We start from the raw sequence: 7500 nt of genomic DNA, 5'->3' as shown, positions 1-7500 counted from the left end.
GTTTGGATCAGCAGTCGACCAAAAACAAACGCCAGTTTCTGAAAGAACACAGACTTGTATTGAATTACGTATATTATCTTTATTCGCACTTTACGAAGGGGATAAAAGACAAGCAGTGCACTTTTCGGCCCCAAGAACAAAGGACTGAGAAGCCATACTGCATGTACTTTGCGTAATTACCTCCTTTATACTCCACGGATGTTCATGTACCGTTTGTGTTTGCTTGTTGAACGTCTGAATGGAAGGGTATGTTTGAAAAGGGCCGAGGGGGGAGCGAGGAGGGACTGGAGGGGGGAGAGGGAAGGGGAAGGGCAGAGGAGGAGGGACTGGAGGGGAGAAGAGGGGAGTGGAAGGGCAGAGGAGGAGGGGTTGGAGAGGGGAAGAGAGGAAGAGGGAAGGGGAAGGTCAGAGAGGGAGAGGGGAAGAGGGGAGGGGAAGGGCAGAGGAGGAGGGGTTGGAGGGGGGAAGAGAGGGAGGGGGAAGGGGAGGGTCAGAGGGGAAGAGGGGAGGGGAAGGGCAGAGGGTTAGGAAGAACAGCATAGGGGGGGGGGGAAGGGTGGGCGGGGTAAGAAGAGGGAGAGGCAATAAAAAGTCAGAAAATTTAAATAATGATTTTATATATCGTCATGTGGTATTTTCCTTATAGGTATATGCTTATCATTTGATCTTACTCTTATTTATTGTAATAGAATGACGTTCTAGGCTCGTATCCCCTGCGCTATTCAGTATTATATTCAAGGATTCTAAAAGGATAAAGAGTTCGCTCCTCGGCCGAGATCCTGAGTGACACCAATATCCACTCCCAGCCTCGCCCTTCTAGTTGCAAAGAGTGTGCCTTCCCCCTCTCCTCTCTTCTTCCTCCTTTTCCCCTTCTTTACTTTCCTCCTTCTCCTTTTCCCCTTCTCCTCTCTTCCTCCTTTTCTTGTTCCCCTTCTCCTCTCTTCCTCTTTCTCCTTTTCCCCTTCTCCTCTCATCCTCATCCTCCTTTTCCCCTTTTTGCTTCCTCCTTCTCGTTTTCTTCTTCTCCTTTTTCCCTTCTCTCTTCCTCCTTCTCTTCCTTTTTCCTTTCTCTTCTCTTCCTCCTTCTTTTTCACCTTTTCCTATCTTCTTCAGCACTGTTGATATTCCCTTTCTTCTTCATTCTCAACAATGCCTGTCCCCTTTCCCTTCTGCTTTTCGTATAGGTTTCTTTCTTGGACCTACCTTTCCTCTCTCATTAACACCTGCCCTTATTCCCCATTCCCCTCTCCTTAACGCCTTCCTTTTTCCTTCTCTCTTATTAACACCTGCCTCCATTCCCCTTTCCTCTCCTTCTTATTAACTCTTTCCTTTCTTCCTCTTCCTTAACACTGCCTTCTCTGCATCGCCCCTTATTCCATTGCCCTCTTTTCTTCCCCTCAGCTCTACCTCTTCTTCCCATCCCCTCTCCTCAGGATTGCCCCCCCCCCCCATTCCTCTTTTTTCCTAATCCCCAATAATACCCCCTTTTCAACCCCCCCAACTCAGCACCACTTCCATTTCCCCTTCTTCCCCTCTCCCCATCACCCTCTCCCCTTTTCCCCTCTCCCCAGCACTGTCTTCCTCCCTCTTCCCCCTCCCCTCGGCATTCCCCCTTCTCCCTCTCTCCCCAGCACAGCCTCCCCCTCTCTTCTCTCTCTCCAACATTGCCCCCCTTCCCTCCCTCTCCCCAACACTGCCCCCCCCCCCCCCGGCATTGGAAGTCGATGGCTGCTTCTCATCACGTGTTATGGCACTCTTGTCCATCCGCACGTTGATATCCACACCCTGTCTTCGCTCTCGTACTTATATTAGATATATATTGTGTGTATATCTTGTGTAGATACGTGGAAATGTGCTTTGATTTATAGTATGGAAGAATTTCCTAGTCTTACGCCCGTCTCTGTTTTATTTATTTTTCTTTCATGTTTTTGGAAACGTCTTCTAAGTACGTACGTTCCGCGTGTTTTTAAACTCTTTAAATGTTTATTAAACCCAAGAACTTTGAGAATGGCAGAAAGGTTTTGTTTTCAATTTCAACGGGTCTTCAACTCTTAATCTTAATCTTAATTTCCTGTAGATTGACCCTGGCTTTAAAATACAGAAGAAAGTTCCTTGAAGAACCTATATATATTTTATTTTCAGTCAGTAAATTTATTTATCACTCCGCCCCGCACGAGTAACAAATCGAGACGGTAAATTTAAAGCGCATTTTCCGTCACGCATGAATGGCCTCATGCAGAAGATTAATGAATGATACTTTTGTAACCGGTTACATGTAATTAGTCAGGGAATATATGAGTCAACGTTTGTTATTTCCGGATAATTTGAAGTATTGATTTACTGATTTAAAAAAAAGAAGAAGAAAAAATGTCGATTCTGGTTGTATTATGGGTTTCGAAAAGTGGCGAAACACAGCGGGATGTTTCCTCCACGAGATTAGCCTTTCTTGCATGGTTGCAAAGCCTTAACTTTCTTTCGGTTTAATTCAGTAAGCTTGTAGTTATTTGTCATGAGAAGGTATTCTTATTTTTTCGAGGTTAGGAAAAAACTGCTTCGAGATTTTTTTGTGATTTGATATTGTTATCTAATACTGTCTCTTTAAGTAAAGCTATAATTAGGTTGTGTGATTTATTGGAAATGCTATTTTGTCATATAAATGCAAGCAAAATAGAACATGAATATAATCCTTAATGCTAATATAGATTTAAACAATTTATTTTGATGAGCATTAACAAATGATTTAAGAATTAGAGAATAGTCCAGTTATAATGTTCGAATATAAACAAACCCCTGTCACCTGTCGTGCACGGCCCATAAGAGGACGAGAGTTTTTGCCCGTGCTTGAAGATTGTGTATTGGATGAAGACCTTGTGGAATCATAAGTTAGATAGTAGTACATAAATCCAGCTTGTAATATAGCCGGTGCCTTGTGTATATTTTTTTTATTCTCTCTCTCTCTCTCTCTCTCTCTCTCTCTCTCTCTCTCTCTCTCTCTCTCTCTCTCTCTCTCTCTCTTTCTTCTTTCTTTCTTTCTTTCTTTCTTTCTTTCTTTCTTTCTCTCTCTCTCTCTCTCTCTCTCTCTCTCTCTCTCTCTCTCTCTCTCTCTCTCTCTCTCTCTCTCTCTCTCTCTCTCTCTCTCCCTCTCCCTCTCTCTCTCTCTCTCTCTTTCTCTCTCTCTCTCTCTCTCTCTCTCTCTCTCTCTCTCTCTCTCTCTCTCTCTCTCTCTCTCTCTCTCTCTCTCTCTCTCTCTCTCTCTCTCATACATACACACACACACACACACACACACACACACACACACACACACACACACACACACACACACACACACACACACACACACACACACACACACGCACACATACTCAAAGTGATTTCCACTCTCCCTATGTATCATTCATCCATCACCCTTAGGGTCACAGTCCACCTCCCGTTATTGATAAACGAAAGGTCTGTTCAGATTCCTAGGAGGAGGCCTTCGATCCGACTGTCGTGAAGGAGATTGAATGTCTAACTGTGTGTTGTTCGAGGTAATACACTTCCCTTCAATTTTCACATTCTTAGAGTTTAGTGGAGGAAGAGGAGGAAAACGACGGTGACGACGAGAAGTAGTATTAATAGTAACAATAGTAGTAGTAGGGCAAGAGGAGGAGGAGGAGAAAGACGAAGAAGAAGAAGAAGAAGAAGAAGAAGAAGAAGAAGAAGAAGAAGAAGAAGAAGAAGAAGAAGAAGAAGAAGAAGAAGAAGAAGAAGAAGAAGGGAGGAGAAGGAGGAGGAGTAGGAGGAAGGACCGGTTGAACGAATCAATTGGGCGAATCTAGTTTTCAAAATGGTTCGAATCTGTTGGTACTGTGTATTAATGAAATATCGAATTCGTATGAACTGATAATCTATTCGCGTTTGGAGGATTACCATTTTCTGGCCGTATTTCCATGTAGGGAAACTTTTATGGGCCTTTGTCCTCCCACGCCTGGTGCAAAACCCCTACTCTTATCAGCAAGCCATCATTTTTAATGAGTCGATACGCAGAAGTAGTAAAAAGTGATGTTGAATGTAGCGTAATGTTGTGGAATTACTGTCTTGCTTTAATAAGTTAAAATTCGAAATGCCGTAATTACTGTTAGTTAAAATTCCAAACTTGAGATGGATATTTCCGTGGCCATTTTAAGAGGGGAGGAATAATGGTTACGTAATATGTTGATTAGCCTGTTATCATGTTGCGTGGATGTTGATATATCGGTGTACTTTATCCAGGCTATCATATACCCACACACATCCACACTGTCTAGATATGAGCTCATACACATGCAGTATACGCACGCGTTTTCTTTTGTTCCTCCGCTCTCCGACCCGGCAGCTACGAAAGAAAACGAGAGCCTTTAGCGTTCGGTTAGGGCAACTCCGCCATGGAGATTTGCTCGTTTGGGAACCCGTAAACAGTCGGGGATCAGCGGGGGGCATCTCTCCCCAAGTGTTGTTCTTTTAGAGTCATTAGGTGGCGCTGGTCTTCCCTCTAGGGCTGTTCTTCCCCTCCCTATTCTTCTCCCACCACTTGCCTCCTCCCCCATCTTTCTGATGTATCATTTCACCTCCTCCATCTCTCCCCTATTTCTCGTCCCGTCCCCTATCCATATCCCCCCTCTCCCATCTCTTTCCCACTTTTCCTAACCTCCCCCATCCCTCTTCTGTATCATTTCACCATCCCATCTCTCCCCCACTTCTGTTCACCTCCCCCATCCCTCTTCTCTATCTAGTCCCTTCCCCCTCCCCCTCCCTACCTCTATCTTCCCCATATTCTTCTCCCACATTCCTTCCTCTCCCCTCAAACCCTCCCAACTCTCTTTCCCTCTCTCCGCTACTTTTCTTCCCCTTCCCATCTCCCCCCCAACCTCCTTCCTTCGCCCCCCTCCCCCCTCCGTCGGTGACCCTCTCATACATATTCTGTCGAGATATTCTCCTGCCTCCCGAGGAAGCTGTGCTTGGTGCTGTGGCTTTGTACAAGGGCCATTCGCGGGATTAATGCTTGTGTGTTAGTAAGGAGGAGGCATCCTCGCTGTATTTGCTTATGTAGATGTGTTTTCATATATATATATATATATATATATATATATATTAGTATATATATTATATTTCAATATGTGTATATATACATATATATATACATACATATATATACATATATTTAAATATATATACATATATACACACACACACACACACACACACACACACACACACACACACACACACACACACACACACACACACACATATATATATATATATATATATATATATATATATATATATACACACACACACACTTATATACACACATACACACACACACATACTCACTCACTCACTCTCTCACTTACACTTACACTCACACACACAAACATATATGTATGTGTATATATATGTATTTATACATACATATACATATATACAACTGTATATATATGTATGTAAGTATATATATGTATACATATATATGTATACATATATATATGTATACATATGTATACATATATATGTATATATGTATATATATGTAAATATGTATATATATGTATGCATATATATATGTATATGTATATATATGTATTTATATGTATATATGTGTATATATATGTATACAAGTATATTTATATGTATGTATATATATGTATATATATATATGTATGTGTGTATGTATTTTTACTCTAAACTATTTATATGGGGATATACTCGTATGTGAGTGTATGTCCGCATGTATACGTGTGTGTGCTTGCCTGTCCGCGCGCGTGCCTTAGGCTCGGCCGCAAATTTGCTCGCTGGCCTCGCAGGGAAGGCCGCCCGACGCGACAGGTAAGAGTCATGATAGCTTTGTGATTGGGTTTCGTCGCCGCAATTGCTTTGTCTGGGGGCGGAGGCGAGGACGCGGTCGTTTGTCCCTTTCCATTATGGCGGCTGCGGAAGTGCATTTATTTCCTTCGGATCTGGAGATGGGAATACTTTGCACTTTAGTTTGTGTTTGTGTTTGTGGGTGCGTGTTTGTGTGTTTCCCTCCCTCTCTCCCTCTGTCTCCCTCCCTTTCCTTCCCAATCTCCTTCTCATTCCTCTCCCCCTCCCCCTCCCTTCCTCCCTCCCTTCCTCCCTCCCTCCCTCCCTCCCTCCCTCCCTCCCTCCCTCCCTCCCTCCCTCCCTCCCTCCCTCCCTTTCATTCCCTATATCCTCCTTCCTCTCCCCCTCCCTTCCTCCCTCCCTCCCTCCCTCCCTTCCTCCCTCCCTCCCTCCCTCCCTCCCTCCCTCCCTCCCTTTCCTTCTCCCTCTTTCCCTCCCTCTATCCCACCCTCCCTTTCCTTCTCCCTCTTTCCCTCCCTCTATCCCTCCCTCCCTCCTTACCTCCCTCTCCCTCACCCTCAACCTCAACCTCAACCTCTCCCTCTCCCCCCCTCTTTCCCGCCCTCTCCCTCTCCCTCTTCCTCTTTTTATCTATCTTTCTATCTATCTAATGTTCAACGCAAGATGGACGAACCGCGCAACGCCCAGGCCGCTCAACACCTGGTGCGGATTCTCGGTTGATTTCTTCTGATTTCTTTTTCTCTCTCTCCTCTTCTTCGCTCTTCTTTCTTTCTCTTTATTCTTCGTCGTATATTTTTGATTTAGTGTATATACGTTCTGCTTCTTCCTCCCTTATCTTCTTTTTCTTCTTCTTTCCCTCCTCTCCTCCTCTTCCTCCTTCAGATCCTCCTTTTCCCTCCCCCACCCTTCCACTCCCTACCCTGGGAGTGGGTGGAGAGGGTGGAGTGGGTGGACAGGGTGGAGAGGGTGGAGTGGGTGGAGAGGGTGGAGAGGGTGGAGAGGGTGGAGTGGTTGTTTGATGTACGGCCTCCATCGCGTCTTCTTGTAAGACAAAGGGAAAACGCACTTAATGGCAGAAGGTCACAAGCCTCAATTCTTTTCGGGATCCGCTCGTCGACGGGCGGGCTTTGGCTCTCCGTTTTCATGGCGGGAATAGTTTTTTTTTTTTATGTGATTTTTTTCTATTGATTTGTTAGCATCTGTGTTTTCGATTTCTGTTTGTTTTATGTTGGTTTTTTTTTAATTGTTTGTGTTCTCGTTTTTTTATGGATTTTACTTTCGCTCTGTTAGTTGATTTGTAGGTTTTGTGTTTGTTATTGTTTGCTTGTTTGTTTGTTTTGCTTTTTACTCAGATTAATGCTGTTTGTTGATTTGTATTTTTTGCCTGTTTTATGCTGTTTTTGTCGCTACTTTCTTATTGTTTCTTTCTTCTTCCTTGTTTGTGCTGATTTAATTTTGTTTCTTCGCTTGTCGGAGACAAATTGTTGAACACTTTTTAACATTCAGTACATTGTTAAACGTAAAATCTCTCTCTCTCTCTCTCTCTCTCTCTCTCTCTCTCTCTCTCTCTCTCTCTCTCTCTCTCTCTCTCTCTCTCTCTCTCTCTCTCTCTCTCTCTCTCTCTCTCTCTCTTCTTTCCTTTTTTTAATCAAA

The 7500-nt window shown here is 43.8% G+C and overlaps 1 protein-coding gene across 1 annotated transcript in view; it reads left to right on the top strand.

The window, feature by feature from the left end:
* Positions 1 to 7500, top strand: part of LOC125032848 — a 181037-nt gene that overhangs the window by 123381 nt on the left and 50156 nt on the right. The gene's annotated exons all lie outside the window — the stretch shown is intronic.

The sequence above is a fragment of the Penaeus chinensis genome, chromosome 15, assembly GCF_019202785.1.
Source record: "Penaeus chinensis breed Huanghai No. 1 chromosome 15, ASM1920278v2, whole genome shotgun sequence".
NCBI classification, from domain to species: domain Eukaryota; kingdom Metazoa; phylum Arthropoda; class Malacostraca; order Decapoda; family Penaeidae; genus Penaeus; species Penaeus chinensis.
This window is presented reverse-complemented; position numbering and strand designations above follow the sequence as displayed.